A 13,537-nucleotide genomic window follows, 5' to 3' on the forward strand; every position below is an offset into this window, starting at 1 on the left:
GTTTACCAGAATGCAGTGTTTTTACAGTTACAGGAACATCTACATTCTCAAGTACATCCCTGGTGTTGGTTGAAAGGCAATATGGATTATCTCTCCCTCTGCTATTTTTTTCATTAGTTCTAAGTTTAACAGATAACTCCTTGTGGTCCATAGTAGAAAATATTTATTGATGTAAGCCTCAAGTGTCTGCTCCAAAATATCAGGTATTTATTTTCTCCAAAATGGCCATTATTTTTTCAGCCATGGGCTGATTTTTTCTTAAGACTAAGCTAAAGATACATATGATACTGTTTACAACAGGGCAGGAATCTTTGCATTTGGGACAAAAGAGTGTTAAGCTATTGTTCAAGGCTTAAAATCCTTCTACCAAAAAGGCTTGTGGTCTTCCTGCTTCTGTAAAATTAATTTTATATCTGGTAAAGAATGTGGGTTAGGTTGATTCCTTTAAAATTTAAATTAGGAGTTGCTGTGAAGCCTGGGACTTAGTTTTATGAGTGTTTTCTGAGGTTTACAAACCCATTCAGTAAAACCCATGGCTGGTGAGTGAAACTGTGCCCCTCAGAGCTTCAACCCACTGCTGAGACATGAAGAGCTCTAAGAAGCACACAGAAGCATTTAGTGGAAATGTTGCTGGTATTAATTACTACAAGAAAACCAACTTGCATTTTTTAGGTTAGATCATAAACCCTCCAGCTGCTGAACACATCTATAGGTATCTTCCTGCTGCATTTATTTGCCTCCTAAAGTAGCACAATACTGAGAAAATGGCAAGAATTAAAATGAAGTAAAGTAATTTCTTGCATCTGGATGGCAACTGAGAGTCCAGATAAGTAAAGTTATGAGTAGTTTATTAAAGATTCAGCTTATGCGGTTGTTTATTCAGCAGCAGTTTAGGCACCAGGCAAACTAATTGTTTCTCTCTAATGCCTTAAATTAAACTACAGACATCACTGACCTCAGGGTAAGGAAGAGACTTTTACCAAACTCACAGACTCCAGAAGTGAAAACAATTCCTTAATGCTGCTGTGGAGGAAGTTTTTGTCAGGGTGTCACACTCTACAGGAGATCCATGAGTGAAGGAGAAGGAAAAAAAAATACTATTCCATTGCTCCTAATTAGCAGTTAATTCTTGTTTATTAGAATTGCATCCAAACCAAAGAGAAAAGAAGGAAATTTTTAAAAAATGTCAAGGGACAAAAAGAGAGTTGTTCAAGAACCCTAAGTTTGCTAAAGATCCAGACCTGTGCTTTGACCCCCCCCTAAACTGACTATTTCAGCATTTCCATTCAGCCTTTAAAGCAACACAAATGAAAAATCTCTTCATTTCCACAAAGCAAAGCTGCCTTTTTGCAGCCCTCAGTTGCAGCTGATCTATGCAGTAAATGATACCAGAAACCCTGCTACTCAGTGAGGGGTAGAGTCTTTTGGACTCCCCAGTGTGTCCCCATCCTCCTCCAAAAAGGCAGGAGCTGCTGAGCAGGATCTGCTGCCGTTTTGTGAGTTAAACCGAACATCTGTTTCAACCAGTCAGTTTCCTGTGCAGTCTTGAAAGAGATCTGTAAAAGAAGACCCCAGGAAGGGAGCTGGGCCTGAATTTTTAAATTCTATAGATGCAAGATAAGGAGCTTAGATAACAGCATAACCTCCTCATTTCTGCTACCCACTTGGTGATCTTACATAACACTGATCTTCTCATTTAATAGTGATGAAAATTTCATCAACAAAATTTGCTTTTGCTCTGCCAAGTCATGACAACCTCAATTAGAGTTGAGCTGGAGAGGCATTTGGGTGATTACATCAGTCCAACTGGATGTCCTCTTCTCCCTGTGATGGCTTTTTCTGTGCCATTCTCTGGGTATTTGATCTTTCTATCCAGATTCAGGCAGCTGAGCAATGAGATGTAATAAAGAGTAGCTAAAACAATTTGGAAGAATCTGCCCACAATCATGATTTTCATTATTCATTTGTTTTTTAAAGCTGTAAGTTAAACGTGCTCTAAAAAACAAGACAGTCAGATCCAATTTTGCTAGTTGTTTGTTGAAAGCTTGATAATTCTGATGAATGCAACAATGAAAATACATTATATAAGGCCTATCTTCCTCAAAAGAGTCTGTACTAATGGTCAAATGATCTTATTTTTCTTTTCTCAATCCACTGTGAACAGCACTTCCTTAATCTTCTTCAGTGCTTAGATACTATGTTTTGGTAGTTAATTTTAGAAATTCCATTCTATAGAGTATTTAAAAATACAAACTATTTCACTTTTAATAGATGTGAATACTGTTGTCTGGTAAAATACTGATGAGAAAAGAAAGTAAGAGAAGGATTTCACAGTCTTAGATTTATTTCTTTATTAAAAAAATCAAAGAAATAGTGTGGTTTCTAATGAAAATTATACAAAGCGCTAGTTGTCAGTCAACATACACAAAAATTTTAATTTCATGTTCATCTTGAAAATTGCAATTATCTTAAAAGATTGAGCCTCAAACTCAAGTAAAGGTGAAATATCAAATGAAAGAAAGTGAAAGAAATAAGCTAAAGGCATTTGCTTTAGGTTTCTTTGCATTATTCTTTCTTTATTAATCCTTTTAGGCCTGCTTTCTCATGTAGATGTGACCAGGATGACCAACCTCTCTATCATTTCCTGCACAGTAACCTTTCTTTAGTTCATAAAAAATTCAAACCAATGTGATAGAAAAGATAAAATTTGAAGGATATTTAACTTTCCATTTTTGTGAAAGTTGATTAATAGCTAGGGGAAACACCTACAAAAATAAGTGCTTCCACTGAAGAAGAGATGGACACAACCCAGTGACCACACCTTTTGTGAGCAATAGTCAGACAGTCAAGGAAAAGGCAAAAACCAGTGAGTCTATGGGGGCATGCATGCTCATGCTATTCCATTTATTTCATAGTTACAATGGTATACTGGATTTATTGAAGCTAGTGCTAGAAAAAAATTTCTGAGTGCAGACGACATGAATTCATGGAAAAATAGGCTTCAGTAGTTCAGCTGCTCACAAAGTCAGTCTTCTGTATTCTCAGCAGTGCACCTGAACATTCTTCTGTGTTGATAGGAATTGGATTTTCTTTTACCCCTGCACTTAGGTTTTCATTTGGGCTTCTCTGAGGACAAGGCAAATTTGCAAACTTGCAACCCCAAGTCCTTTCTGGGACTTGTCTTTTTCTTGACTTTGATTGTGATGGCTGAGTAGCATTTACAAGGAAATTGCAAAGCCAAATTAATAAGTGCTGTGTCTTACAAATCATTTTTCATTGTGGACATCTGGATGAGGAAAACAAAATCCACTTTTATAACCACATTTTCAGAAAATACTTTCCTTTTGCAACTCTTTTTTGGAGCTCACAAAAATCCCACAAAGTACAGTAGAAACTTGTAACCTCTCTTAACCTTTGCAGCTTGATGGTCTTATATTTAGTTATCTTACATAGTTTCTTGAAATAGCCATTGACAGGGCTAGGTGACTAATTAGGTTCATTTTAGTTAGATAAGTTGGAGGCATTCTGTGAAAACTGAAGTAATGGTTAAAGTATTTAAAGAATAGGTCTTACAGTAAAAGGTTCCAGAAGCTCAATCTGTTCCATTTATAAAGGGGTAAAGGGCCATTTGTTCACAACCAGTCATCCCCTTACAATGGGAAAAAAATAATAGAAAATTAATCTAGAAAAGGAATTCAAAAGATATAAAATTTTCTAAAGGCTGATCTATATAGCTAGACAATTCAGGCCATAAAGCATGGTTTTAAAACTCTAGTGACTATTGAGTCATTTCACCCAAAGATTATGACTGAGGCACCAGATTCTGACCTGCACCAAAATTAACATAACTGCCTGACAGTCAGAACCCCTAAATTCCTGCAGTAAAACACTAAAGGTTTAGCATCACTTTATCAACAAGCTCAGGAATAATGTATGTCCTGAATTTAACACTGCCATTTTTTCAAGCTGTCTACAGTAATATTTTTACATTCATTTCAGCTCCATTCCTTACAAAAGATACATGGTTGTTCATCTAAAAGCTTTACCTCTACTTGCTTCTGCCCAATATATGATCACCAATTTATTTCCCCCACTCATTTTCTCAGCTTCCATCCTAGCAGTAGCAGAAGAGTATTGCAATGGACTAGGAACTTGATGCTTTGTAGGTGAACTGCTGCTACTGAAATTTAATTTCCTGTCTTCATGAACAAAAGGTATAACCATCTTACAAACACTGGTTGGCTGAGACATAAAACCCCAAAGGTGTGTCCACCTTATAATGCATTCAATGGGGTTTTTTCAAGTAATGACAACCCCAGGTCATAAAATGAAAAAAACTCAGCCATCTGCTATTGCTTCTGGAAATTCACCTTCAGGAGGAAAATAAAAACTGGAATTAATGTGTTTGTTGCCTACATACCTGGTCTCCTCTGAAAAGGTCTTGAGTTGATTAGTTACCCCTTCCAGACAAAATGTTTCCCTCTCATCCTAACCTCTGAGATATTCCATTATTTGGAATAAATGCTGCTTGGCGAAGCATGGGTCCATCACAGCAAGAAAACAAAAAGAAGCAGAAGCACCTACTTATCTTCCTGAAGCTAAATTAATCTAACTAGTAGACTTTAAGGGCAAGGAGTAGGTCATAGCTAATGTTGCTACTGGCTTCTCCCAGTCAAAATGAGCTTGTTAGTGGAGTGTGATACTAGTTATAGGAAGCAGTTCCTAAATTTTTAGACAGCATATATTTATTTTGCCATCATCAGGTATCCTTTTTATGACCGCTCCTGACTGTACCTGCCAGAGACATGTATATGCAAGAACATTTTTGCTTCAGGTGTAAACATTTTGGTCTTCAATCCCTTAAGCTTTTAGCATATACCAGAATTCCCCAAGATGATGCAAAATAGCATTGCAGTTTTGCTCCAGCCATGAGCAGGATTAGGAACAGGACACAATTTTCCCCTAAAGGTTATTAATCATTGTAGAGTATGGTTTATTTTTCACTTCTCTGAAGCTGCCATCACCCGATAAGCAGAAGCAGAAGCTCCCATTTGCACTAATATTCTGCTCTTATGTAGTTGTACAGTAGCAAAATCAACAGAATGGCTGTGCAAGACCCATCATGTGCATGTGTGGCTCACTTTTCTGACCCTGCCATCTCTCTTCAAACATAATCTTCCCTGTTTCCCCACAAAGGGAAACCAGTGTCCTCAAGCAAATATAACCTGCAAAGCAGCTTTCTTTCAAATTTGGAATCCAGAATGCAAATTTGGAATCCAGAATGCAAACCAGCTCTCTCATTCAGTGTTTCTGTTATGCAGAAATATTACACTAAACTGGAAAATTTCACTGTTCTCCTGAGCCACTGTGACTGTGGCAATAGAGTATTGGGACATCCTAATGTAAAACTATAAGATTTTCAGGAGAAAAGTAAGCAGACTTCTTGCTGTCCTCTGCTTGCTAAGGCCTCTAGTTTCCTGGTAAAAACCAACCCATTTTATAATGCCTAATACCCTCTGACCCCAGGTCTCTTGCAGATTAAAGGTCCTATACCTTTAAAATGTGCTAACCACCACCCTTCCTGATAAGAATCCCCATACAGATGCCTGCCAGATGTCAGGCTCTGTACAATAAAAAGTACCCTGACTTACTCTCCTTTCATTCTGTTTCATGAGCAAGAGACCACAAAGAAATGTGTTTTATAGGTATGGAAGTCCAACTGTGAGGAAGTGGCTCTAAGACTCCCACAATGTTGTTCAGGTGGAAATGGCAGCTCCCTTGTACTACCAGGAAGGACTGTCCAAGGGAGAAATATTCCTGGATATTGTAGTGCTGTGGAATGTGATGTGACAGCACAGAGGGAGAATGGCACTCCCAGCCACCCAGAAAGGATACAGGTGCACTTTAACACACAGAAGCCATCACTACAATTTTTAGCCTTGCAATTAGAAAAGAGTTCCTATGGAAATATTTCAAAATAGATCTGAAACTTGTTTTAGAACTATAAATAACATGTATCTTGACAGGCCCCTAAAGAAAGATTTCTCCAATTGTTTTTCTTCTTTTTAACCTAAAGTTACAAGTATAGATACATTCTTTACTGTTTTAGGGTCCTTGAAGATCTCAGGAGATCTAATTTAAACCCTGCACCATGTTATAGATATTTCTACAGCCCATGACTTGGGAGGGTCTGACCCCAGGAGGTTCCAACACATGTTTTTGTTCACTCCCTAAAAATTTTACTAAAACTTTTCTGGTTGCACAAGTACTGTCATGCTGGAAGGTTTGATATATTTGATATGTTAATATTAACTATGCATGATGTACTATGGATCCTGGTAGCAAAGTGTGTGTTTTGTCATCTCTTTCAATCCATAGACTTTCAAAGCCAGATTTTTCTTCTGTTATATGTTTCTCAAAAGCTGTAACAAGAAAGTTTGTTTCAATCCATTTGAAAAAAAATCCTTCATTACCATCTGATGAGCAGATCAGAGAATTATCAAATGGTTTCAGTTTGAAGGGACCTTAAAGATTACTGAGTTTCAAACATCTTGCCAGATGAAGATAAATTTCTGACTAAACAAAATTTCATTGTGTTCACACTTGAAACACTACTACTGACTAATACTTTCAGACCATCCCATTAACTGTTTGCAAAAGTTAGTATATATATTAAAACTGGCCTTCTATAATCTGTCCATTGGCTTTTGAAAGTCACATTGTATAAAAGAGAATAGGTTCACTTCTTATCAGTTTTACACCTATTTAAAGAAAACTGACATGTTAGTTTCTGGATGATCACAAGAATGAGTTTCATTGCATTAATAAAGTAATTTTTAAATCACAGGCTTGAAAAAGTATTTTCCATTTAAAATACATTTTTGTCCAATTGTAAATACAGAACAGAAAAGAATTCTATATTTCTAGTTTTCTCATAAATATAAATAAAGCTGTAAGTATAAAGCTTAGAAAATCAGTATAAAGCTTAGAAAATACTAAATAGTGTCATGGATTTACTGCTCTGCTTACAGTTTCGCTTCAGTCATGTACCTTCCCTCAAGGTCTTCTTCCATGAGCATTAGTACAAAGAGCAGACATGCTCTGCTCAACTCCAGCAAGGCTTCTGCAGAGATAAAGTGACCATCAGACATCCTAATGCACCTAGTTTAAATCACACAACCAAAAAACACAGTTCAGCATAACTGTGTAAACTGATGCCCTTTATTAAAATACAGACATGGGAGGACTCTGGAATGGGTAAAGACTAAATTATTCTTCTTGCCAGATGAGTGATCCTTTTAAGTCTAGGTTTAAGTTCACTGGTGCAGTGATGGGAGTGAGCCATGCCTGTACAGTGCCTCATCTAAAGATAGATAAATCCTCAGAGCTCTGCAGGGAGCCCAGGTGCCATGGTATATTTTATCATCACTCTATAAACCATGCTCTGCTTCCATGCCTTTATAATGAGCACAAGGACATGAAGATGAAGAGCCTTGCTGCATATGCATCATGTAAATCTATCAGTTTCATTGCTAAATTTGAGAAATTCTGCTAAGGTCAGTCTGTGTAGCAGCATCTCTTTCTGATTAAAGAGATTCAAAATTAGCTTTTTGTAGTATTTTATGAAAAAGATTATCTTCAAAAATGTTTTTATTTTCTACTATGTAACTTGTATTCAACAGAAAAGGTGAGTGCTCTTCCTTTTTTCTTCTCTTCTTTCTTTTTCCTCTTTTTGACCTTCTTCTTCCCTCGCTATCTGTTTCCTTCTCTCCCTCTCTCCCCCTGTTCCTTCCTTCCTTCTTTCCTTCCTTCCTTCCTTCCTTCCTTCCTTCCTTCCTTCCTTCCTTCCATCGAGAATGTTCCATGCTCTGGGTCAACATAAAATATCTAAATACTCCTGTACCTGAATATTTCCTCAGTCTTTTCTCTCCTTTACAAGTACCAAGCACAAATGTAATTCCAGACTGATCAGAGAGAGAAATAGAGAAACAGCTTAAAAAGCTGAGGCATTAATGAAAAGATACCAGGGAGGATGAGTTAACAAGTCAGTCTAATTTGAGAGGGAAACGTTGTAGTGAAGAAGATACTGTGCCTTTCTGAAAAGATGTGTCACACGGCCTCTCACGTTGCTGCACTCGTTGCCCAGTGCTCTGACACCACCTTCAGCTGCCCTGACAGCCCTAATGTCAAAAGTTTTTTTAGACTGCATGTGGAAAGCAGTTCATAATTGGAGTCTCTATGAAACTGAAGCAAAAAAAAACCCAACCTACAAAATGTGAAAATCTGCAAGCAACATTGTTGTCAGGATTTCTGCTATTGCTTTGTTTTTAAATGATTAATATTAGTGCTATGATTTGTGTGACAGAATTTACCACATCTTCCAATTATGGCTGGCCAAAAAGCACCATTTCATTTTATACGAGACATAACAGTTCTTGATGTTTGCATAAATAGATAGATTATAGATAATCTCTCTTCCCTAGTTATTAGGATTTATTTTAATTCCATAATTGGCAAAAAAACTCCGTTCCCTTCAAAAGCCTACCATGAAAATCTTCTCATGGTTATAAGTCCACTCTGGGGTTTTCAGTGGCTTTACTGAGAGCGCCATGGTCACATTCCAGGCTGGATATGGGGACACAGAGCCAGCTATGCACTCAGGACTCCCACAGTCCAGGCTGGTGCCTCTGCAGCTCTTACATGAGTGCTGTCAAGTTTGGGTCATTGTTCAGCTGTGACACCTCTGCACCCAGAATTTAGACATCTGCCCTAGACTCTTAAATCCAAATTCAACATAGATACATTTGAAAATGTACACATATATTTTAAGGTGTGTGCAGATGTTTCTATTGTGAGTTATTTAATGAGCTAGATGAACACCAGAGGCCTCAGTAGAAACATTCTTCTCAGGGTGTCAAGAAATCTTACACTGAAGCTGCATTGTATTTGATTATCAGACACAGTTTTAATTTATTTTACTGTTGCTTAAGCGCCCAGGGTCCCATTCTCAAAGGATTTACTTATTTATTCTCATCAAGGATAACTGAATACTTTCATGATATCTTTGCCTCTTCAGTTAAGTCAAGATGTTTGCTTTCTTTTTCTTGATTGTGTATCAGTTGAATGCTTTTAAATCCTTAGGTATTTTTGTCCCAGTCTTCCTGAAGCCCTCCTGCTGTCTCTGTTAGGAAATAATGGCTATGAGGCCATGTGGGGTAGCCAATTTGAGAGACTGGTAAGTGTTGGACACCAATGTAAAAGCCAAGCTGGCTGCAGGAAAATCTGAGAATGGGGAAGTAGTAGTTCCTCACCCCAGACTGAAGCAGTCAAGCAAGTCCACTCTCCCTCATCTAAGTAATCCAGCTCCTCAACTGGAGTGGAAGCTGGGAAGAAAGGATGGAGAAGTCACAGGGGTTTGGGGTCTGGAGAAAAGAACAGTCATTGGATGCCATCTGAGAGCTGAGTGGTACCAAAGCACATGACTGGAGCCCCTTTGCTTTATCTGAAGTGGTACAATGAGACACAGCCTTGAAAATAAGGAATAGCTTTGAGTAGGTGACAGCCTGACTTAAGATCCGTTTGCTGATTATAATGATCCTGTGAAGTACACCTAAAAGAGCCTTGAGTGTACTTCTTAGTTATATTGGCTCTCTGCAGTGATTATCTGTTTGTCATCTGTGTCTATTTTGGAAAATTATATTTTAGTTACTGCAAGTTAGTCAGCAGCTTGCACAATAAACAGCTAGTCACAATGAGAGTGTCAGGCTCCTACTGGGTCCAGCTACAGAGATGTTTCCACCAACAGAATTTATAAACGAAGAACACAGAACACAGCCCCTCAAACACAGAGCTGTGGTAAGGCTGCTCGGCGCAGCAGCAGTGGGAGGAATCGGTTGACAAAGGCTCGTCAGAGTCAAACTGAACTGGGCTTTTCTCACAACAGCTTAAATTCACTAAATCTGGGGGAAGCAGGATCACCGGTTCAGGAACATGAAGGATTAGCTTTACATCACACAGATCAAGGGAAAGATGACAGCAAAATGTCAGGAAGATGGCAATTTGACCCAGCCTTTTCCAGGGAAGGCAAGGCCTGTGTTGTTGCTTCATGTGTTCCCAGTATCTAACAACACCAACACAATTTTAATCCATGAAACACTCTTTTCAGAATAGCTGAGGTAAAAATGAATCACAATGATCTAGTCTGGAAAAATGTAGTGAAAAAATAACTGTAATTTTATGGTTGCCTGCATGTTTGGGCCTGCTCTGGAAGTAATTTATCTGCATCAGAAGCCAGTGCCACCAGTTTAAGGAGGAAGCACTTTTCCAAGGACTATAGGGAAGAGGGGACAAAAGGCTGTTCATGTATGTAGTTGCATCTTTTGGACTGAGCAGAAGAGAGCTCCTAAAAATGAGTGACACAAAGTAATTTTCAAGCAGTCATTTTGTTATTTAACATCCCTCAAAAGTGCAGGGTCTTTCTTATAGATTTTGTCTGTGCCACATCCTGTTAATAGCACAATCACATTACCACAATGGTAACAGTCACTTGATGCTCATTTAACAGAAATCTTTCAAAACAACAGCATTGCTTGTTCACAGTTGGCTCCATATGATGCAGGTTAGCAGCTTCTTAACTCTGCTTTCATAGCATAATTACATAATTTAGAATTAGTAGTCATGTTGACCTTTAAATAGAAACAAACATTCAATTTAGATAGTAGTTTTGTCATTAGCAAATAGTGAGGAGCTGAGAACATTCTCACCATTGGCTGACAATGTCTTTGTGAACATGTTCAAGTCCAGGCAAAGTGCAACATCTGTATTAATTATGCCTGTCCTTTGATTTGGGTCTGGATTTTCATCAGTCATCACAACAGTTAAGGTCCAGTCTTACCATCTTGAAAGAAGTAGCTTTCATCCTTTTATCAGAGGCAGACTCAGCATGTTTACAAAAATAATAACTCTGACATACAGAAGATGAAGGGATAAATTCTGCCCTGGAATACTTCTATCAGTTCTTACAGCTAGAGTTTGTACATATGGAGAATGATAAATCTGAGCCTCAAACATTCTTTCTTTTAATATTTTATCTCAAAACTTTTCCATAGGCAGAAATCACTCTGACCACCAAGAAAGTTGCCCCACATCTGGGATAGGATTCAACAGCTGTTTGCATTTTTGTGCTTACTTACCTGGCTGCACCCTCTTGGAAATGAGAAAGTTGTGCTGGGGTAACAGAAAGTGAAATGTTGCCTGTAGCTTTTAGCTGCTCCAATCTTCAGCACACATATCCCACACACAGTGGTTTGAGAAAAACAGGAAGAAGCAAGATAAGCCAAAGCCCCAGTGACTACAAAATATACCTTACTAAGTCCCCAACTGATACTGCTTCTTATCAGATGAAAAGCCTTAGTATTAACTCCTTTTAATTAAATTCATGTTTGGTTCTCCAGTGATCTTTGGTGCATATTTACAGTCACTCTTCACTGCAGTATGATGTACTCTGTTACAGAACTGTTCAGAGTATTTAGATGAGCATTGAAATATGTTACAATAACATGGATAAGGTCTGTATTTCTGTTTAGAAATACACACAAACATATAACCACAGAATCTTTGGAGTTGGAAGGGAACTCTAGAGATATCTAGCCCAACCCCTTTGCCAAGGCAGGGTCAAGTAGAGCAGGTCACACAGGAACTCATCCAAGGTGGGTTCTGAATGTCTCTGGACAAGGAGACTCCACAACCTCCCTGGGCACTTGTTCCAGTGCTCAGCCACCCTCAATGTATAAAAATTCTTCCTCTTGTTAATATGAAATTCCTTGTGTTTCAGTTTATGGCCATTGTTCCTCATCCTGTCTCTGGGCACCACTGAAAACATTTGTGCACACACAAACATATCAGCAGAATAAATGATACAAGAGTAGACACTAAGTAGATTTACTGACTGATAATTTTACTCTCTCAGGACACTTTCTTCCTTTTATAGTGTTTAATATGCTCTTTTATGGACGAGGTCAAATTATATAATAGTCTGCTGATAAATTGTAAGGTGCCTGTGGGGCAGACAATCTTTACTAATAATTATCCAGTTTTGACACACAGAAAACATTAATAAAAGACCATGAGGCTAAGGAACAACATGACAATGCCAAAAGAGCCATAACAAAGACTAAGACACATACAAATTGTTGAATACTCTTTTTAAAGGTAAAATTTCATGCAGTAAGTTTTTATTAAACTTTCCCTGTTTATTTTTGTCTTCCATTCAAAATATAAATTTTTACACTGTTTTAAAAGGAAAATATGACAAGAAGATACAGGAAAACTTCTTGAAGTTACATCTGATACTTACCTTCAATGAATGAAAATATTATATTTCTATTAATATGCAATATACTTTTTATACTGAGAATGAAAAATATGCTGTTTAAAATTAAAATGTGTGTAATTATATAACTGCAACAAGTTTGGTTCCTTAAGCAGGTGAGTAGTAAAATTACCATTTTATTCACCCTTACCTTAGCAAGGTACTAGGTCTGTTCACCCGAACTCCCAGTCCTGACAAACTCTCAGAGAACTATCACTCCTAGACCAGCCTTGCTCAATATACCATCTCCTGCTACAAGCAGAAAAGTTCTATTCCATGTTAGTACACATAACAGAAAACAAATAAATATGTGTTCCTGACTGGCTATATGAGAAACCAAGGCATCACAATTCTAAAAGCCTTGAAAATGAGTCAGAGTTACATAGAAAGGTTAATCATGGTTAAGAGCTCTTATCCTGTGGCCATAAAACCATACTTATCCCCATCATTTGTGGCTGGTTTTGAAAGGGACTCTATGATAGGCCTGGCTAAAGCCTTATCATCATGGTTTGTGGTCAGATAGGCCAGCTGAAGCACCAAGCAGAATGTATTTACATACTCAAAAGCAATTTCTGGTGAGATTTCCTCAAAAACAACAGTTAAACCAGCTATTAAAGAATCAAATTATTTCTAAGGTTAAAATCAATATTTCTGAAAATAACACCATCCTTGTTTGGAGATAGGAGCAATCTGGATGAAATATGACAGATATGAAAATATGATCCAACTCCATTACTCTTTAGCATACTATCAGTTCCTGTGGGAAAGGAATAAATTAAAATAGAAAAATGGGAATGTCCAGCTAACCTATAGACTTTTAGATTGTATTTTTCTTTTGGCCAAATTACTGGAAAATGCCAATTAACAAAACTCTGATCTTCTAGTAGTTTGTTAAGTTTAATGGACATTTCACCAAAAAAAAAAAAAAAAAAAAAAAAAAAAAAAGCAAAAAAAAAAAAAACAAACAAAAAACTTTTCAGGATCAAAAATGAAACTGTGAAACCTGTTCTACAAAAATGTAGAAATTGAATATTTCACCTTGTGTATTGGAGACATGGTTTTGAATTCCAAATCAAGTAACACATACACTCTTCTGCTGAGGATCTTCTGTATCTTGAGTATGTGCTCATTGTAGCAATTCTTTGCTATTACAGATGCAAATAGAAG

General features: G+C 37.5%; 1 long non-coding RNA gene across 5 annotated transcripts in view; it reads right to left on the minus strand.

Annotated features, from left to right (window-relative positions):
- LOC146767402 (uncharacterized) overlaps window positions 1-11,467 on the minus strand; it is a 118,532-nt gene extending 107,065 nt beyond the window's left edge. For all 5 annotated transcript variants that reach the window (XR_014955760.1, XR_014955762.1, XR_014955761.1 and 2 more), the window contains exon 1: window positions 11,193-11,467. This is a non-coding gene — a long non-coding RNA (uncharacterized LOC146767402). The remainder of the gene's footprint in view (window positions 1-11,192) is intronic.
- Between the last annotated feature and the right edge of the window lie 2,070 nt (window positions 11,468-13,537).

This window comes from Lonchura striata, chromosome 5, assembly GCF_050655825.1.
Source record: "Lonchura striata isolate lonStrDom1 chromosome 5, ASM5065582v1, whole genome shotgun sequence".
Lineage (NCBI taxonomy): Eukaryota > Metazoa > Chordata > Aves > Passeriformes > Estrildidae > Lonchura > Lonchura striata.